Source organism: Chiloscyllium punctatum, chromosome 36 (assembly GCF_047496795.1).
Source record: "Chiloscyllium punctatum isolate Juve2018m chromosome 36, sChiPun1.3, whole genome shotgun sequence".
Taxonomy (NCBI): Eukaryota; Metazoa; Chordata; class Chondrichthyes; order Orectolobiformes; family Hemiscylliidae; genus Chiloscyllium; species Chiloscyllium punctatum.
The window spans coordinates 61,664,186-61,684,791 of record NC_092774.1 but is presented as its reverse complement, the minus strand read 5'-3'; the positions used below and the strand labels follow the sequence as shown (position 1 = coordinate 61,684,791).

At 46.5% G+C, this 20,606-nt stretch overlaps 2 non-coding genes across 2 annotated transcripts; one reads left to right on the top strand and one right to left on the bottom strand.

Annotated features, from left to right (window-relative positions):
- Positions 1-2,536: 2,536 nt before the first annotated feature.
- Positions 2,537-2,610, top strand: trnan-guu (transfer RNA asparagine (anticodon GUU)). Its single transcript has one exon. It is a non-coding gene; the product is annotated as a tRNA-Asn (tRNA).
- An 8,872-nt stretch (positions 2,611-11,482) lies between these two features.
- trnaw-cca (transfer RNA tryptophan (anticodon CCA)) lies at positions 11,483-11,554 on the bottom strand. The gene has a single exon. It is a non-coding gene; the product is annotated as a tRNA-Trp (tRNA).
- Positions 11,555-20,606: the final 9,052 nt, after the last annotated feature.

Below are 20,606 nucleotides of genomic sequence, written 5' to 3'. Positions count from 1 at the left end.
CTAATTGCATTATCCCAACTTCCCTTAATTCCCTTACCACGCAAAAAAACCCATCCAACAGTGTCAAAATGAAGCTGCCTCTACTGCTTCCTTGAGCACAATATTCCATTAATTTACCATTAACCACATAGGCCCTGCCCTGAGTTGCCTCATCAAAATGCAACAGCTCATATTTGTCGAAATTAATCTCCATCCACTACTCCTTGGCCCATCGGCTCATCTGATCAATTATAATGTATATTAAACTTTCTTTCCAACCTTATTCCCTAAAAGCTGAAAATCTCCATCCCACACACTCACCCTCCATTCTCACTTTGTTGAATCTAATCACGGATGTCCTCATCCTGAAGTGTTTGGTTCATGCTGATTAACAGGCCCACATTCAAGGGGGATCTAACTGAAACGTACAGAACATTGAACGGCCTGGACAGAATGGACATTGGGAAGATGTTTTCATTGGGAGGAGAGACTAATACGCATGGGCATAGCCTCAGCATAAAGGGAGAATGGAGATTAGGAGAAATTTCTTTCGCCAAAGAGTGGTGAATCTATGGAATTCATTGTCACAGAAAACTGTGGAGGCCAGGTCACTGAGTATGTTTAACAATGAGATAGAGATGTACAGCACAGAAACAGACTGTTTGGTCCAACTTGTCCATGCCGACCAACTATCCCAACCCAATCTAGTCCCACCTGACAGCACACGGCCCCATATCCCTCCAAACCCTTCCTATTCATACACCTACCCAAATGCCTTTTAAATGTTGCAATCGTACTAGCCTTCACCACTTCCTCTGGCAGATCATTCAATAAATGTACCATCCTCTGCGTGAAAAAGTGGCCCCGTGGATCTCTTTTGCATCTTTTCCCTCTAACGCGAAACCCATGTCCTCTCGTTCTGCACTCACCCACCCCAGGAAAAGACTTTCTTTATTAATCCTATCCATGCCCCTCATGATTTTATACACGTACAGTTACGACGTTCAAAAGACATTTGGATAAGTACATGAATACGAAAGGTTCGAAGGTTATGGGCCAAACACTGGTAGGTGGGACGAGTTTAGTTTCAGAACATACTCAGCATGGACCAGTTGGATGAAGGGTCTGTTCAGTGCTGTCAGACTCTGTGACTGACATGTACTGGTCTTAAAACCATTTTCTTACCTCCCCCCATAAGCATCCACTTCTTTGTTGTTCAAAACTCAGATGGACTTAGCCTTCAATATGTTCAATGACCCCACTTCTGAACTTAATTCCTTTTCGTAATATACCACTTGCCTTGCTCATTGCCTGCTGCATCTGCCCGACAACTGGCATTGACTGGTGTGGAGGGACTCTGAGACCCCTTAGTACATCCATACATCATTCCTGATGAAGGGCTTGTGCCCGAAACGTTCCCTGTCCTGCTCCTCAGAAGCTGCCTGACCTGTTGTGCTTTTCCAGTGCCACATTTTTCGACTTTCACCTCTCGTCCTCACTTTCTCCACATTCCAATATATCACCATTTAAACAATGCACTGCTTTTTTTTTAAACAGCAAAGGCTATAACTTCACATTGCGGCACTGCACTTGCCATGTGTTTGCCAATTGAGACACAGACCTGGACCAACTTCGGGAAGAGGCAAAAGACTGAGTTCTGAACAAAAACCGTAGCACACTCAAAACGCCGGCTGTTTACCTTTCCACAGATGCTGCTCGACCCGTTGGCTTTCTGCAGTATTCGCTGTGTTTGTTCTACACAAGTGCTGCTTTCCATTAAAGAACTTCAATCCCTGTCCTCTGGTAACTGACCCTAGTCAGTGGCAAGAGGTTCTTCTGATCATTAATCTGCCCATTCACACCACGTCTTCTCCCATCATTGCCAACAGCCCCTGGCAATCTCCAGTGAACCTTCTTTGCTCCAAAGAGAACATTCCCAAACTTGGGAATGTCTCCACAAAATGGAAATTGCTCATCCCTGGACATGATGGAAATGTTACAATGGGGAAGAGGTTTTGGCAAAATATCATCAGTTAGCAGGTGGAAAAATGTTCTGGAAGTAAAACAGAAATCCCAGTCTCCAGCTTTGTGAATCTTTCGAAACTCTTTGGGAAGTGGAATTAGAGGAGAATGAAGGATGAACTGACGGACTGAGCAGAGACAGTCCAGACACCGTCCCCTTGTTTAAGAGACCGGGGGATTGACTCTGATATTCTCGGGACATGAACTGACCCGAGACATTGAAAGAATTCTCTGCACATCAGGAATTCAAATCCATTCTCGGCTCGGGGCCAATGAGAAAATGCGGGAAGAAGCAAAACACTGAAAGGCTCGGAGGGCGATGGCCCCGGTGTAGGACAGCTCGTTCCTCGTGACATGGATGTGCCTGCAGATGGTGGGATCAGTATGTCCCCATGTCTCCACAATGAATGTCCAAGGCTTTATTATGGAAAAGTAAAACTGATAGAAGACAATGGTAATTTTTGGGCGGGGCGGGTTGAATTATGTATTGATTAGTAGGTTCCTCAAAGACACTGTGCAGCTGGTGTTTGGCCCGGTCTCTGTGGCGCAATTGGTCAGCGCGTTCGGTTGTTAACCGAAAGGTTGGTGGTTCGAGACCACCCAGGGACGCAGTGTTTCCTGTTCCTGCTCCTATCGCTTTTTAATGGTTTCAGGAAAATGTTTCCCAAACGGAAATCTTCTCCACTGAGGCAGCACAAAGGGGTTTCTGAATTGATTGAAATTCTAATGTCAAGGGCTGCGGATGCTGAGAATCCGAGAGAGAAAGCGAAACTGCTGGAGAAACTCAGCAGGTTTAGCTGTACTTGGATGAGAAGAAAAACGAGTTCTGAAATGTTGTCTCTGATTCTCTTTCCACTGATGCTGCCTGACCTGCTGAGTTGCTCCTGCAATTTCTGTTTTTGTTTTTAACTGAACGTCCATTTCATCTTTCGGGATGAAACACCCAGACTCGCCATTTGCAGATATTTACCCCTTTCAAAACCTGAGAAGTGATTGGATTCAAACAAACTCTGCAATGATTCACTCTTTCGCAGCTCCACAGGCAGAGAGACCTGGGAAATGAAGCTGTCAGTGTGGTTCTGTATTGATGGGCCGAGTGGTGAATGCGATGGAGATGAAATCCATTTCGGTTTCCCCACGCAGGTGTGAACCCTGCCGACTACAGTTGAGAAACGTCGTCAAAAAGAAAGGGAGATTGCTCCACGGTATTTGTTAAAGATGCAAATCAGTGGAGGAGTTGAAATATTTCAATCACATTGGGACGAGTCGGGAATTTGTAGCCCACTGCCTGTCAGGGTGGAACAAGCAGATACCCACAGAGCTGCTATTGAGGCGATGAGCCAAGAGTTTGGAAATGAGATAGAACAGTGTGGGGTGTGAAGTCGTGATCGAAGTTAAGCAGGCACCTGAGGACAAAGGTGTTTTATTTGCCAGTGAAAGATACTGCTTCACAAAGTTGGGACTATGGAAGGGAAGCAGTGACGGTGATTATCTTTGGCTGTTCCTCTTGTGAATGTTCCCATTGCTGCGCATGTCCGTGTTAAAGTCAGAACTCTGCAGCATGGCGGTGTCAGGTCCGCACATTGCCAGGGGCGCAATGGATGACGCATCTGACTCCACCTACCTGTTTGAAATGCAGCTCACAGCTTCTTCACACACCCCAATTAATCTTTCTCATTGTCCTGAAGCTGGCATACGGTTTGAATTCCTGATCTGCAGGAATGAGACTCTTTTCACTGTGTCGCGTCAGTAAGTGTCCCTGAGAACATCAGAGTCCCGTCATAGCGCTGCCGGAGGAGGGGAAGCTGAAATAGTCCCACACGCTGCTCACGGGCACATTTCACTTTTCCAAACTCACCGCCCCAACACTACGGCTCTTGGGAGTGGAAAGGGAACAAACGACAAAACCCAGTCTCAGCTTTGTAAATCTTCAGGAAATAAGAAAACTGTTCATCCCTTCGGGTCTTCCATCCTGGACAGACAGCGTTGATTTTAAATGGCTGTCCAGTCAGTGCCGATTCGTTTTGGCTAAAAAAAACTTCCTTATCTCATCCCAGCATTTCTTGCCACAGAGAACTGTGCGGCAGAGTTCATGTATATATTTCTTGTATGGTATTTTGTAAATTACATTCGTTTGCTGGTTGTTTGTATCGGGTATTTCAGGTTCATTAGGGGCTGTTTAAGTGTGTTGGGCGGTTTGTGGGCTACCATGATGCTGAGAGGGTTGAGTTGTCCCGACATCATTTCCCAGATGTCTTTAATGTAAAGTAATGTGGCTAAGGTTTCTGCAGACGTTGTGTCTGCTTGTGTCAGTTTGTTGATGTGAAATCGGCACACTGGGTTTATTGGGTAGGTAAAAGTGAGGACTGGAGATGCTGGAAACCAGAGTTTAGATCAGAGTGGTGCTGGAAAAGCACAGAAGGTCAGACAGCTTCCGAGGAGCAGGAAAATCGATGTTTCGGGCAAAAGCCCTTCATCAGGAATAGAGGCAGGACCCCTCCAGGGTGGAGAGATAAATTGGGGGTGGGGTGTGCTGGGCCAAAGGTAGCAAAAAGTACAATAGGTGAATGGGGGTGGGGATGGAGGTGACAGATCAGAGAGGAGGGTGGAGCGGATAGGTGGGGAGGGAGATTGGCAGGTAGGACAGGTCATGAGGACAGCGCTGAGCTGGAAGGTTGGAACTGAGGTAAGGTGGGGGGAGGGGAAATGAGGAAACTGGTGCAGACCACATTGATGCTCTGGGGATGAATGTATCCGAGGCAGAAGTTGGGACGTTCTTCCTCCAGGCATCGGGTGGGGAGGGAGCGGCGATGGAGGAGGCCCAGGACATGCATGTCCCTGGCAGAGTGGGAAGGGGAGGTTGAAATGTTGGGCCACAGGGCGCTGGGGTTGATTGTTGCGGGTGTCCTGGAGATGTTCCCTCAAACGCTGTGACTTGACTCTGCAGCGGGGCTCCAGTCTCCCCAATGAAGAAGAGACCGCATCGGGAGCAATGGATACACGAAATGACATTGGTGTTAGCCTTCTAACTTCGTGACCCGGGTTCGACTTCCGGGCAGGGAAGCAATTTTCAGGAGAGCTGTCAAACTTGGCCTGTGTCTCTCTGGTGGTCTAGTGGTTAGGATTCGGCGCTTTCACCACTGCGGCCCGGGTTCAATTTCCGATCAGGGAATCATTTTTCAGTGTGTTGCTTGGCTATCCATTCTCCTTAAAAGCGCTGTGCAGTTACTATTTGGTCTTCGTAGTCACTGGGTGCTGCACTGTGTCGTGTTTCGTTGAAATAGTGCCCTCGTTCAGATTTGTTTGTATGTGTCGGGATGATTACTTCTGTCGCTAAGTACTTGGTTCGCGTGTGCTGTTTTCCTGTAGAGGCTGTTTTGAATTTATCATTGATTGTTCGGTCGACTGTGACATCTAGAAATGGCACTTTGTTGTTGTTCTCCTCTTTTGTGAATTTTATGCCAGGAAGGAGATTGTTGATGGTGTTGTACGTTTCCTCTAATTTGTTTCATTTTTTGATGACAGAAGTGTTTCATGGGCGTTTCGTTGATTTGTTTGTAGGGCTTGTTACTGAATATGAAGTGGGTGGTAAGGCACAGTTCCACGAGGTTGACAGTGTTATCTTTGCTGCTGAAGTTGGTTCTGTGTTTTCGTCTTTAGTTCTTCGAGTAGTGTCTTCAGTTTTCTTTGGCCACGTTGATGTTAATGGATGTGAACAGGGCTGTTATGTCAAAGGACAACATTATTCCATCCTCTTCTATCTTCGTGTCTTTGGTGTTCAGGAATTCTTGGATGGAGTAAATGGAGTGGAATGAATCTTCGACTTGGTGTTTTAGTCCTCAGTGGAGGCCTTTGACTAGTCTGTATATTGGTGTTCCAAGTCGTGAGACTATGGCCTGAGGGGGGCTCCTAGTTTGAAAAAGAGGAGAACAACAATAAACTGCATTCTTAGATGTCACAGTAGAGCGAACAGTCAATGGGGAACTTCAAACTAGCATCTACATAAAAACAACACACACAAACCAAATACTTAACCACAGAAGCAATCATCCCAACACCCACAAACGAAGCTGCATCAGGACATTATTTCAACGAGCCACTACACACTGCAGCACAGAGAAACTACGAAGACCACAAGAGAAATACGTATATAGTGTATTTAAGGAGAACGCGTCCCCAATAAACCCATTCCGCCGATTTCTCAGTGATGCTTCCAAGCTCACTCTCAAAAATTCGGTTTGTCCCTCCTTTCTTTCCTGTTTGTTCTTTGTGGGTTTTGAAAGCGTTCCCAATCCTCTGACTGGGTATTGGAGTTGGGAAGGTTAAAACAATGACTGCAGATGCTGGAAACCAGATTCTGGATTAGTGGTGCTGGAAGAGCACAGCAGTTCAGGCAGCATCCAAGTAGCTTCGAAATCGACGTTTCAGGCAAAAGCCCTTCGTCAGGAATAAAGGCAGTGAGCCTGAAGCATGGAGAGATAAGCTTATGTCTCCATGCTTCAGGCTCACTGCCTTTATTCCTGACGAAGGGCTTTTGCCCGAAACGTCGATTTCGAAGCTGCTTGGATGCTGCCTGAATTGGAGTTGGGAAGTTATGTTGTGGCTGTACAGGACATTGGTGAGACCACTTTTAGAATATTGTGTGCAATTCTGGTGTACCTCCAATCATAAGGATATTGTGAAATTTGAGAAGGTTCTGAAGCACCAATGGGCCCACAGAGGGGAAGAGGCCCTTCTGCTGCCCTGAGTGTGGGAAGGCCTTCAGTGATTCCTCTGCCCTGCTGACGCACCAGTTGGTCCACACCGGGGAAGGCTGTTCTCCGGCCCCAAGTGCGAGATGGCCTTCAGCAGTTCTTCCCACCTGTTGAGACACCAGTGGGTCCACACTGAGAGGCCGTTCTTCTGCCCCAACTGCAGGAGGGGCATTGCTCTTTCCTCCGACGTACTGGCCCATTGGTGTGTCCAAATGGTAGAGAGGTCGTTCAGTTGCCCTATGTGCAGGAAGGCCTTCAGCAATTCCTCGGCCCTGCTGAGGCACCAGTCTATCCACACCGGGGAGAAGCCGTTCTCCTGCCCCGAATGTGGGAAGGTCTTTACCCGCTCCTCCACACTGCTGAATCACCAGCTGGACCACACGGGGGTTTGGGGGGGGGGAGAGTGGCGGAGGAGGGGAGGCCATTCTGCTGCCCTAAGTGTGGGAAAGCCTTCAGCAATTCCTTTGCCCTACTGAAGCACCAATGTGCCCACACCTGGGAGATGCCCTCCAGCTGAACCGAGTGTGGGAAGAGGTTCATGTTTTCCTACAACTTGCGGAAGCACCAGCGGGGGCACCAGCGCTCCCAGCAATCGGATCCTACTAGTGATGATGCCTTCAGTCACCTCCCAGGTCTGAACCTCCTGCCAGTTCTGACAGTGGGTGGAGTGGGAGAGTAGGTGGGCTGATTTAGTCTTCTGCTGGACTGCAATTGCCTTCCTGACACCCCACAATCACAACTCCATGATGGCTCAGGATTAGCACTGCTGCCTCATGGCACCAGGAACCCAGGAATAATTCCACCCTTGGGAGTCTGTGTGCAAGTTATGGAGGGTAGGAAAATGAATCTGAGTGGGTTAGTTTTCGGAAGATCAGTGCAGATGTGTTCGAGTGAAGGACCTGTTTCCACATTGTGGGGGTTCTATGATTCTATGAGCTTTGCCTTCAGTGGACACTGTTGCTCATTGAGCCCGGGACTGCACATTGCCAATGAAATGAACCAGAGAAACCGAAGACCGCAAGACCATCGGAGAAGAAGTTTGGCCTACTCTGCCATTCGTTAGTAACAAAAGTATTGGATGAGATTAGCTACAGTGTGGAAACAGGCCATTCATTCCAACAAGTCCACATCGACCCTCCGAAGTGTAAACCATCCAGACACATTTCCCTCTGACTAATGTACCTAACTCTATGGGCAATTCAGCATGGCCCATCCACATGACCTGCACATCTTTGGTTTATCGAAGAAAACAGGACCACCCAGAGAAAACTCACTCAGACATTGGGGGAAAGTGCAAATTCCTCACAGACAGCCACCCAAGGCTGGAATCAAATCTGGGTCCCCGGCACTGTGAGGCTGCAGTGGTAATCACTGAGCCACTACATATTGCAACCCGAAGTTGGCAAGCCGGGGGTTGGGAGAATACAGCAAGCCAGGCAGCACCAGGATGTGGAGTAGTCAGCGTTTTGGGTATTAACCCTTCTTCATGACTGAAAGAGTGACTTATCTATGAGAAAAGATTTACATGAATGTTGCTGGGGGTTGGAGGGTTTAGGCTGCAGGGAGCGGCTGAATAGCATGGGGTTGTTTTCACTGGAGCATCGGAGGCAGAGAAGTGACCTAATAGCGGTTATAAAATCATGAGGGGCATGGACAGTGTAATAGACAATGTCCTTTCCTTGGGTAGGGGAGTCCAGAACTAGAGGGCGTAAGTTTAGGGTAAGAGGCGAAACAAATTAAAAGGACAACTTCTTCATGCAGAGGGTGGTATATATATGAAATGAGCTGCCAGAGTATATGGGTTAGGTGCTGTCAAATGGGACTAGATTAATATAGGATATCAGGTCAGCATGGACAAGTTGGACCGAAGGGTCTGTTTCCATGCTGTACGTGTCTCTGACTACTGGGCCTGATGTAACTTTAAAATAGAGTCCAAGTAACTTTGAATAGTTCAATCTTGTTGAACTCACCTCCTGAAAAGTTTCAGATGAATCCATCTGAGAGATACTCTTTAAACATGCTCAGTTGGACAAAGTATCCCATCAAGTTAAACACAAACCCAGAGTTGAAGAAGTCAGAAGTCAGAACACCAAGGGGACCAAAACTGATCACAATATTCCAGGTGCGGCCTCATCAACGTCCTGTATAACTACAACATAACTTGCCAACATCTATACTCAATTCCCTAACTGATGAAGGCCAGTGTGCTGAAACCTTTCTTCACTGCCTTGTGTACCGATGTAATCAGAGATATAGGACCTACTTTAAACTGATCCACGATCCAGCTGCTGGGAGCACAGAAGTAGAGTAGTGCTGCGTGAGTGTGCTGGGTAAATAACCCAGAGGTCGATGGGTAAAAACCATGTGATTCTATTGCTCAATTTCTCTGTAAGCTGCTTTCATATACAAAGGTTCTCTGTTCTGCATCTTGCCTTTGCATCTGTTTCCCAAAGTTTCTTCAGTGGAGGCGTGGCCGCTGGAGCCCAGGAGTTCAACAACCCCCCGGCGCTGGAGGATGGTCCAAGCTCCAAGAAGCGAGAGGGGGCGGGGGGGGTGGGGAGGCGGGGGTAAGGCTGGAAGCTGGATTTGCTCAATGCTTGTATTTTTAACTCATTTAAATGGTACCTACTGTATGGGGCTATGGTTTACATTAAAACCGAAGGATCATATCAGAGTGTTTATATTTAGCAGTGGTAGTTGGTAAAATGCACACTCTGGGGGAGCACTTTCTATGATGCTGCATTACTCGCCTTCTGCCCTTCCCCCATTTCTTATCTCCCATCTTGATTTTATATTTTTTTGGTCAAATTTAATTTCAGATTAATCAGACTTGCAATTCACTGTGTGCTATTAATTTGTTTGTTCGAATATTTCAAGTCAAAATTAATGCTGTAATTTAATTTCTGATGTCAGAGTTTGACAATGAATGTGCAGGTGTGAATACCAGTAAGTTGTGAAAATAAATCAAGAACTTGTGGTTTTTAACAAAAAGAGCAGTTCACTGATATTCATGGCATCGTCTCATTTGGGAGTGATGATTCAAATCTGACCAACAAACCGTTTCATGCAGTCATCCAATTGAATAAAAATTTTCTTTAATTTAATAAAAGAAAATAATGCTGGCAGGCTAAGACTTATGCAATCTATTTATAAGATCATGTCCATTGCTCGCAATATGGTCTCAACCACGCTGGGGAAACTGGATGCCAACTAACCGAATATTTCAGGGAACAACTCTTGGACTCCAATTCTAACCGACACACCGCCCTGTGGCTGAACACTTTATCCCACCCTCCTCTTGCTTATCTCTCCACGCTTCAGGCTCACTGCCTTATTCCTGATGAAGGGCTTTTGCCCGAAACGTCGATTTCGCTGCTCGTTGGATGCTGTCTGAACTGCTGTGCTCTTCCAGCACCACTATTCCAGTATTTGGTTTTCAGCATCTGCAGTCATTGTTTTTACCACTTTAACTCCCCCTCCCATTCCACCAAGGACATGCAAGTCCTGGGCCTCCTCCACTGCCAACCTCTTGCTACCCGACACTTGTAGGAAAAACACCTCAACTTCTGCTTTAGGACCCTCCAACCACATGGTATCAATGCAGTTTTCATCAGTTTCCTTATTTCCTCTCCCCCACCTTGTCCCAGATCCAACCTTCCAATTAGACACCAACCTCTTGACCTGTCATACCTGTCCACCTTGCTTCTCACCTATTTACTCCACCCTCATCTCTGACCTATCACCATCAATCACTACCTCCATCTACCTATTGCACTCCCAGCTGCCTTCCCTCCAGCCCCACTTCCTTCCTATTTATCTCTCAGCCCCCTTGGGCCACCCTTTATTCCTGATGAAGAGCTTATGCTCTAAACCAAGACTGTGATGAAGCAACATCCTCAACAAATAGGAAATAGCTCCCAAGTCAGATTTCATCCCCTCTTCTGTTTCCCAGTTCTTTCAGAAATAAGGAATGTCTTTTTCTTCCACTAGAAAGTGGTCTTCCACTTTGCCTGAAGTGTTATGCTACACCACTACTTCAGACACCTTTTAAGAATCCTTTCAACCTGTTTTTCTAACAATTGTGGAGGTGACTAAAGCAAACATTTCACCTCTCCTCAATGTCCCATTTCTCCTCCTGTGAGCCATTTTGTCATGTTGTCTATGTTACAAGCAGCCGAGTGCACTTGGTTTCTGAATTGAAATTTGGCCATTGAAGTGAACAGAATTAATATTTATCGATGGCTAGCTGTGTTTGCACTAACTGTAATTATCTACCAATACGATGTCTTTTGTTCCACCAAAACTGGAAACACTGATCTGTGTTTATATTGCAGTCGGATGTAGAACATCATCCCAGCGATCTTCACGTTATTATTGTTTACTGAGGTCATAACATCATTGTGTGGCAGTTTGATATGACTAAAACCTAGATGGCAATCTCTAGATTATGTTGTAAAAATATCAGTATGATGTTATTCACACCCCACGGTCACCAACTTTGTTTAAATCCCGTGATGAACAGTTTGTGTTTTACTTCTCACATTGCGGGGAGCTGAGCATTTACCCAAACAGTGGGCACACCACCTCTCTGACTCAGTGTTCACAAATCAAACTGACAGCAAAGATTCACGGGTGATCGAAAATTTCCGCAAAGAAGATTTGGCTTAACAGATATACGGAGTGAACGTGCTCCTTTCTTGATGTGAAATGTAAGAAGTTGATTGCAGTGAGCTTGACGCGATTTGAACACGCAACCTTCTAATCTGGAATCAGACGCGCTACCGTTGCGCCACAAGCTCACGAGCAACTAATAGCCTCTATTCATGCTTAAGGGAAGTGATCGCATTACAATGATTTTACGTTTATGTCTGTTCTGTCTCTCCCCCCTCTCTTTCTGTCTCTCTAAACAATTTCCAACTCTCTCTCAATAAAAATCTGGAAGAATTGCGGATGCTGTATATCAGGAACAAAAAACAGGAGTTGCCGGTGACCCTTCCACAGAACTGATGGTGATTGGGAACATGTCGGTTGAAATGCAGGAGATATTGTGGGAGGAAGGCGGAGATCAGGACAGAGCCCAAAGCGAAGGAAGATCTGTTGGACAGAAAAAGGTGTTGATAACGATCTGTGTGGGAGGGTGAATAACTGTTAATGGAGACTGTTCGTGGCTAAGTAGTGTGGAACGACAGACTATGTGATAACAAGGCTTGGTGTGTGTGGAAGGGATGGGGATACTATGGAGTTCAGGCCCTAGAAGTACTGAGTTCAGTATTGGTACCGGAGGGATGTATGGTCCCCAAGTGTAATATTCGGTGCTCTTCGTTCTGCTAGTGCTGAGCTTCGCTGGGACAATACAGCAAACCTGAGACAGAGATGTTGGCCAGGGAATAGGGTGGGGTGTGGAATTGGCAGGCAACTGGAAACTCAGGGTCTTTTTTGCCGGCAGAACGTAGATGTTCTGTGCAGCAGTCACCCAGTTTATGCTTCGTTTTCCCCAATGTAGATGAGGCCACATTGTGAGCAGCAAATGCAGTCGACCGGGTTGTGGGTAGTTCAGGTAAAGTGCCGCTTCACCTGGAAGGTAAGTTTGGCCCCTTGGATAGCGAGGAGGGAGCAGGTAAATGGGCTGGTGTCACACATTCAGCAGTTGCAGGGGAAAGTTTACTTTGAGAAAATCCTAGACTTGAACTCTCAAATCTCTTTGCATTTCGGATTTCTGAATTTTCTTCCCAAATCCTTCTGTTCCATCAGTGACTGTCTGGTGTCAGGGCAGCACCAGTGATTTCCTGACATATGGATTGTACTTGGGGATACCAAGTAATGTCAGGAATTGCGAGTATCTCAGGAGCAATCGTTATTCCTGGGGGAGGCAGAGAGGAATGTGGTGTTGTCCTGTAAACTCCAGAACTTTGATAACTTCATGAGGCAGCAATAAATCTTTCTGAACCAAGAAACGAAAGGGCCAATGAGAAACTGCTACAAAGGAGTTAACAAATAACATACATTAACTATCGCTGGGAAGGAAGAGGCAAAACAATGAGCTGTTTCTTTGGACAGATGAGATAATGGTGTTTAATAACTGTGTGGCAAAAGGACAATTAATTCTGCCTGTAGAAGGAAGGCCTTGTCGTAAACGGGTTAATCGCAGGACAGGCTGTTTCAAACAGGTGGAAACCCCTCAAGGATAAGAAGGTAAGCTACAGACCTGAGGTCTCCAGAATTGTGGGGAGGTGGTGTCAGAATCTAAAGAAACGTGACACCACAAATTTGAAAGTGAGGGAACTCCACCAGAAACCAACTCCAGAATGGTTTAGCAGCAGTACTTGGAAGAACAACACTGCATCAAACCCCTGTAAAGTTCCAGAGATGGGCACTGTTGGTGGAAACAATGTTAAATTCCACCATCACTTGGGTGATAGCCAAGATGGCGGGGTGGGGTTGGCGGGGGGTGGGGAGGGGGGTGGGGGAGGTTCGTGGGGAGAGAGAGGCTGAACTTGCTCACTTGAGGGATTTTATTTTTCGGTTGCTACCTACAATAAAGTGTAAATCATTGTTTCAACAGTTGGTTGTCTGTGCAGTTTGAGTCAGTATTCAAATTAAAGCGATTCACCCACAACCAGAGTGAGAGGCTCGGATTAATAATGACTCCTTTGCATTCAGCAGGACGGCACATCAATACTGTTATAAAGCGAATGCTGAATCCCCTTCCCTCTCTGAGATCTCAAACCGAAACACCAAAAGAGGAGTGCATTGCCCTATAATCTATAAAATTAGTGTGGAAAGTGGTGTCATCTGCTCTAGTCTTAAAAACAAAAATAAATCCCTGTCACTTTAAAATCAAGGAAAAGTAATTTACGTATCCAATTTGAATGGAGAACAACTGAACTAAACTATTAACAAACCAAATAAATCCCTTCGAACTACTGACAATTCTGGCATAAAACAGGATTCTTGCTGTTCCAATAAATACAAGACCCACTAATATAACAAGAAATGGAATTTAGTTTCTCAGATTACAGCCAGGTTACATGTCTTCCAGGATATTCTATTCATCCTTCTATTGAATCTTTTGTCAGGAATGTCTCCTCCAATTCCTGCCCTTCTGGTTTTTTTGTAAATGATGCTGACTCATTCACAGATGACTGTCAGGGCGGATTTCGCTGTCGAGTGCTGAGGACTAGACACGGTGGGCAGCACGGTGGCACGCTGCCTCACAGCGCCAGAGATCTGGGTTCAATTCCCGTCTCAGGCGACTCTCTGTGTGGAGTTTGCACGTTCTCCCCGTGTCTGCGTGGGTTTCCTCCGGGTGCTCCGGTTTCCTCCCACACTCCAAAGATGTGCAGGTCAGGTGAATTGGCCATGCTAAATTGCCCGTAGTGTTAGGTAAGGGGTAAGTGTAGGGATATGGGTGGGTTGCGCTTCGGTGGGTGCGGTGTGGACTTGTTGGGCCGAAGGGCCTGTTTCCACACTGTAAGTAATCTAATCTAAAGACTCTTAGCTCTAGCAATGGGGAGTTAGCTCTGGGGCTCTGTCCTTGATGCGATATTGAGTTTTTACAATAGGATTGGTCCTCTGTTGTCAGGTTTAGATTTAATAGGTTCTGGTAGTCAAAGGACCTGATTTAAATTAATTGTCGAAATTGAAATGTCATTATCTTGGCCCGCTAACTGTACGAACTTTTGATAGAAATGTTTCAGCTTGTGTGCTTTCTGTTGTGATGATGTTACTCCTTTCAGAAGATTATGTCGTTCTTGATTTTCTTTCCCAACAGGGGTTGTAAAAGGCAGAGGGTCTGATTCGTTTGGGCTAAGGGACTTCACTAATGGCCAACAGGTATTGGCAAAGGCAACAAAGGTTTGAGATCTTTTTTTTCTCGATTGCTTCGACCGGAAAACCGTCTGTAACGTCACCCCTCAGCCTCTGACCCTCCAGGGAAAATAGCCCCAGTCTATTTCAGCCTTTTGCAGTAGCTCAAACCCACCAACCCTGGTAGTATATTTGTAAGTCTTTTCAGAACGCTTTCATGTTTCACAACTTGTTACAAACATGTCGACTAATTCAGAGAAGCTTCTCAATTACAGCTGTAAATGGAGAAAGTGTGTTTAATAATGAGTCATGAATAAAGGCTGCATTAATCTTTTCCAGTGAAGTTTTACTCCTACATCTCAAAACAGAGCATACACACCTGGTCAGAAGCAGCCTATGGGATTTAAGACACAATTGGCTGTTTTCCAATGAGGACTGACTTTGCACAGAATCCATAGCTATTTTAAAGGAATGGGGTACCATTCGTTTTAAGGTCAGGTAAACTTAAGAGGCACTGCATTGGCTTAGAAATGAGAGATCCTTGACACACACACTGCGGAAATCATCACTGCGCCATTATTAACAAATTAGAATTAAGGCTGGGATGTTTTCCCCCTGGAGCAGAGGAGGATGAGAGGCGAAGTTTATAAAACCGAGAGGGTTATAGATAGGGTTAAGGATTGTTGTCTCTTCCCAAGTATGGGGGAATTTCACGACTGGGGACACATTTGTATGATGAGTGGGGGCACATTTGTACGGGGAGAGGGGAGAGATTGTAAAATGTTTGGCCCACATATTTTTTCAGAGTGTGGTTTGTGTGTGGAATGAGCTGCCAGTGGAAGTGGTTGAGGTAGGTACATTAAGAACATTTAAAATACATTTGGTCAAATACACGGAGAGGAAAGACTTAGAAGGATAGTGGCCAAGTGCAAGGAAATGGGGTTACTGTGGATGGACATTTTGGTCGGCATGGAGCAGTTTGGGCCAATGGGCCTGTTTCCATACTGTAGCACTGACTCGTGTTTGTCTGTCGCTCCAACAGTTTTGAGTTTTCAGATGAGCATCTCACTTAATCACACTGAATAAAATCTGATCTCATGAGTCAACTCTGATGTGGAAGTGCTGGTGTTGGATTGGGCTGGACAAGGGCAGAAGTCAATTGGCACCAGGTTAGAGTCCAACAGGTTTATCTGAACTCACGAGATTTCAGAGCACTGCTCCTTTGTCGGTGAAGTGATGAAGCAGCAGCATTGAAGAAGGAGCAATGCTCCTAAAGCTTGTGATTTCAAATAAACCTGTTGGTCTGTAACCTGGTGTTGTGTGACTTCTAATGTCTTCAGCTGTGGGTTTGTGTCGAACTTAATGGGATATTTTGTCCAACACGGCATTTTTAAACAGTATCACTTGGAGGGATTCATTTGAAACCTTTCAAGAGGTGAGTTCAACAAGACTGAGCTATTCAAAGTTACTTGGGCTCCATTTTAAAACTTACATAAGGACAGGAAGACATTGAGATATACAGCACGGAAACAGACCCTTTGGTCCAACTCATCGATGCTGACAAGACCTCCTAAATTAATTTGGTCCCATTTGTCAGTATTTGGCCCATATCCTTCTAAACCCTTCCTATTCATGTCCGAAACCAGATGCCTTCTCAGTGGTATAATTGTACCAGCCTCCACTTTCTCTAGAAACTCATTCCATACACGCACTACCCTCTGAGGGAAAACATTGCCCCTTACATCCCTTTTAAATCTCTCACCCAGCCAAATAGCCTCTCCCTGCAGCTCAAACCCTCCAACCCCCGGCAACATCCTGGTAAATTGCTTCTGATACAGAAGTCAGTGTTTTGGGAAGAACCCTTCTTCAGTCCTGAAGGAGGGTTAATACCTGAAATGCTAACTTCACCTCTCAATGCTACCTGGCTTGCTGCGTTCTCCCAGCCTCCTGCTTGCCTACTTTGGATTCCAGCAACCGCAATTTTTGTTTTGTTTCTAACAAATGGCGGAGCAGACTCAATGGGCTGAATGGCCTAATGGCTGCTCCAGTGGTCTTAGCTTTCTGCGGATTGTTTCAATGGGAACGTGCAGTCCCGGACTCAGAGTAGTGTCGCCCACTGGAAGCAAAGTTTATGGAATCACAGAATCCCTACAGACTGTAAACAGGCCCTTTGGCCCAACAAGGCAACACCAACCCTCCGTCGAGTTACCCACCCAGACCCATTCTCTTAACCCAATTACTTTACATTTACTTGGAGAAAGTGAGGACTGCAGATGCTGGAGATCACAGTCGAGAGTGTGGTGCTGGAAAAGCCCAGCAGATCACGCAGCAGCAAGAGCAGGAGAATCAATGTTTCAGGCATCATTCCTGAGGAAGGACTTATGCCCAAAACGTCGATTGCCCTGCGCCTCAGATACTGCCTGACCTGCTGTGCTTTTCCAGCACCACACTCTTGACTAGTCTACATTTACCCCTGACTAATGCACCACACTTACACATCCCTGAACACTATGGACAATTTAGCGAGGCTAACTCACCCTAACTTGTATATCTTTGTATTGTTGGAACAAACCGGAGCACCTTGAGGAAACCCATGCAGACACGGCAGGAGAACGTACAAACTCCACACAGACAGTCACACCAAGAGTAGAATCAAACCCGGGTCCATGGCTCTATGAGGCAGCTATTCCAACCACTGAGCCACCATGCCGCCCTGAGCCACTGTGGGGTTGCAGTTGGGGGTGCGAGGCGGTGTGCAGTCCAGAAATTTAAAAAGCCCACCAACTTTCCCACTGCACCCATTGTCAGAACTGGGCAGAAGTTTTAGTCCACAGTAGCGTCACTGGCGGTATCCGATTATTGGGAGCACTGGTGCCCCCGCTGGTGCCTTCGCAATTTGCTGGAAAATGTGAACCTCTTGCCACACTCAGGGCAGCTGATGGGCCGCTCCACTGTGTGGACCCGGCGGTGGGTCAGCAGAGCAGAAGAATTGCTGAAGCCCTTCCTGCACTAAGGGCAATAGAACGGCTACACTCCCGTGTGGACCCGCCAGTGGGTCAGTAGGAGCGATTAAAGTGTTTCTCGCTCTCTGGGCAGGAGAACGCCTCCTCCCCGGTGTGGACCCGCTGGTGTATCAGCAGGGGGGAGGAACTGCTGTAGCCCTTTCTGCATACGGGGCAGTGGAAGGGCTTCTTGCCTGTGTGGACCCACTGGTGCCTCAGTAGGTCAGAGGATTTGCTGAAGGCCTTCCCACAATCATAGCGTGGAAGGGCCTCTCCCCGGTGTGGACATACTGGTGCGCACGTTAGTGGGAGGAGTGGGTGAAGCTGTTTCCGCAATCTGGGCAGGAGAATGGTCTCTCCCTGGTGTGACTGCGCTGATGAATTTCCAGGGCAGATGGGACACTGAAGCCTTTCCCGCAGTCACCACACTTCCACGGTTTCTCCATGGGGCGAGATCCCTCTGGTTTCTCCATGGCCAAAGCTTCAGCTGCACACAAACGCATGCACAACCCCTCCCTGCCGTGAATCCCTCTTTCCAGGCTGTATAATTGTTACAGGCTGCATACTCAATGCGCTGCCACAGGAGCGTCTCTCATCCAGCTCCACTGATGCTGAAAATGTACTGAAACAGAAACCAAAGAGTTTTGCTCCTTCGCACAGAAAATCATTACAGTCCCAATGGATTGATTGACTGTCTGTCATTGATGTGAAAATGAGGACTGCCGACACTGGAGAGTCAGTCAAAATATGTGGTGCTGGAAATACACAGCAGGTCAGGCAGCATCCAAGGAGCAGGAGAGTTGCTGTTTCGGGCATAAGCCCTTCGTCTGTTGAATTTGAAACTTCAGTCTTCAGATCTTCAAATGCACTTGAAAAAAAGATTATGAAAGCCATCACTGTCAATCAGGGTAGAAATTCAGAACAAGCAATTCTACTTTATGCGGAACATTCTTTTCTTTTGTAATTCCATGAAGTTGAAAGCACCATTACCCTGCTCCGATTGCTCTACATTGACACCTGATTAATGCATCTAACCTACACATCCTGGACACTATGGACACTTTAACATGGCTAATTCACCCAAACCTGCACATCTTTGAATAGTGAGAAGAAACAGGTGAACTGGAAGAAATCCGCCACAAATACCAGTTGGAGAATGTGCAATAACCACACAGACAACGGCCCCGAGGCTGGAATTGTACCTGGGGCCCTGGTGCCGTGTGGCAGCAGCACTAACCACTGAGATACCATACCTTCCTTTTCCAGTCCCGCCACCAAGTCACTCAGCTTGAGCTCAAGCAAAGCACTACGTTTAATTTTCGCTTCACGCTCACTGAGCTTTCAGCCGGTCCCCACTTCCCCTCTGGGAAATGCAAAGAGCTGGGGTATTGCCACTTAGACTCCCTACAGTGCGGAAAGAGGCCATTTGGCTCAACAAATACATACCAACACTCCGAAGAGTAACCCACCCACACCGATTTCCCTACTCCTATCACTCTCCATTTAGTTCCGACTAATATACCTAACCCACACATCCCTGAACACTATGGGGCAATTTAGCATGGCCATTTTCACTCTAACCTGAAAATCTTTGGACTGTGGGAGGAAACCGGAGCACCTGGATGAAACCCACACAGCTACAGGGGGGGACAATGTGTAAACTCCACACAGACAGTCACCTGAAGCTGGAATCAAATCCTTGTCCTTGGTGCTGTGAGGCAGCAGTGCTAACTACTGAGCCACCGTGCCGCCCATGTGTGCTGAAAGAGATGCAATGTGGAACTGTATTGACTGTACCGCAGAGTGGATTGTTGAGTAAGGTCGAGTCTCGAAGGATCTGGGAAGAGGTAGCCAACATTTAGGAGCGCATTGCAACAGATGCTGGAATCCGTCCTGAAAATGACAAATGCTGGAGATCACAGCTGGTCAGGCAGCGTCCACATAGAGAGAGCAAGCTAACATTTCAGGTTCGGATGACTCTTCATAAAGATTTATAAAATCCTGATGGATACAGAGAAGATGAATGTCAGGAGTCGTTTCCCTGGAATGAGGGATTTCAAGACTAGCGGACATATTTTTCAGGTGAGAACAGAAAGATTTAAAAACAAAATAAGGGCAACATTTTTACACAGAGTGCTTCACGTGTGGAATGAATTTTCAGAGGAAGTGGTAGATGCGCTTAGTCACAGCATTTAAATGACGTTTGGATAAGTACATGAATAAGAAATGTTTCGCGGGATATTGGGACAAGCACAGGTAGGTGGGAATAGTTTAGTTTAGGATTTTGGTCGACATAGACTGTTTGGACTGAAGGATCTGTTTCCGTGCTGTGTGACTCTGACTGGATACAGTGGATGTGGGGGAAGATGTTTCCACCAGTAGGTGAAACGAGGACCAGAGGACACAGGCTCAGGGTGAAGGAATGTTCTTCAGAACTGAGAGGAGGAATTTCTTCATCCAGAGGATGGTGAATCTGTGGATCTCATTGCTGCAGAGCGCTGTGGAGGTCAAGTCATTGAGGGCATTTAAGACAGGGATAGATAGGTCTTTGATTAGTAAGGGGATCAAGGATTACGAGGGAAGGCAACAGAATGGGGTTGAGAAACATATCGGCCATGATTGACTGGTGGAGCAGGCTCAATGGGCCAAATGGCCTCATTCTGCTCCTGAGTATTGTAGTGTTAAAACTGGGAAAATCGTGGAGGTGGTTTTCACGAACCATTTCAGAGTCCTGAAGTAAAATCGTAGAGATGTGCAGCACAGAAACAGACGCTTTTGTCCAACCCATCCATGCCGACCAGTTATCCTAACCTAATCTCCTCCCATTTACCAGGACTTGGCCAATATCCCACGAAAACCTTCCTAATCATATACTCATCCAGATGCCTTTTAAATGCTGTAATTGTACCATCCTTCATCACTTACTCTGACATTCATTCCTTTCTGCACCACCCTCTGCATGAAACATTTGCCCCGGAGATCCCTTTTAAAGTCTTTCCCCTCTCACTCTAAACCTATGCCCTCTAGTTCTGGACACTACAAA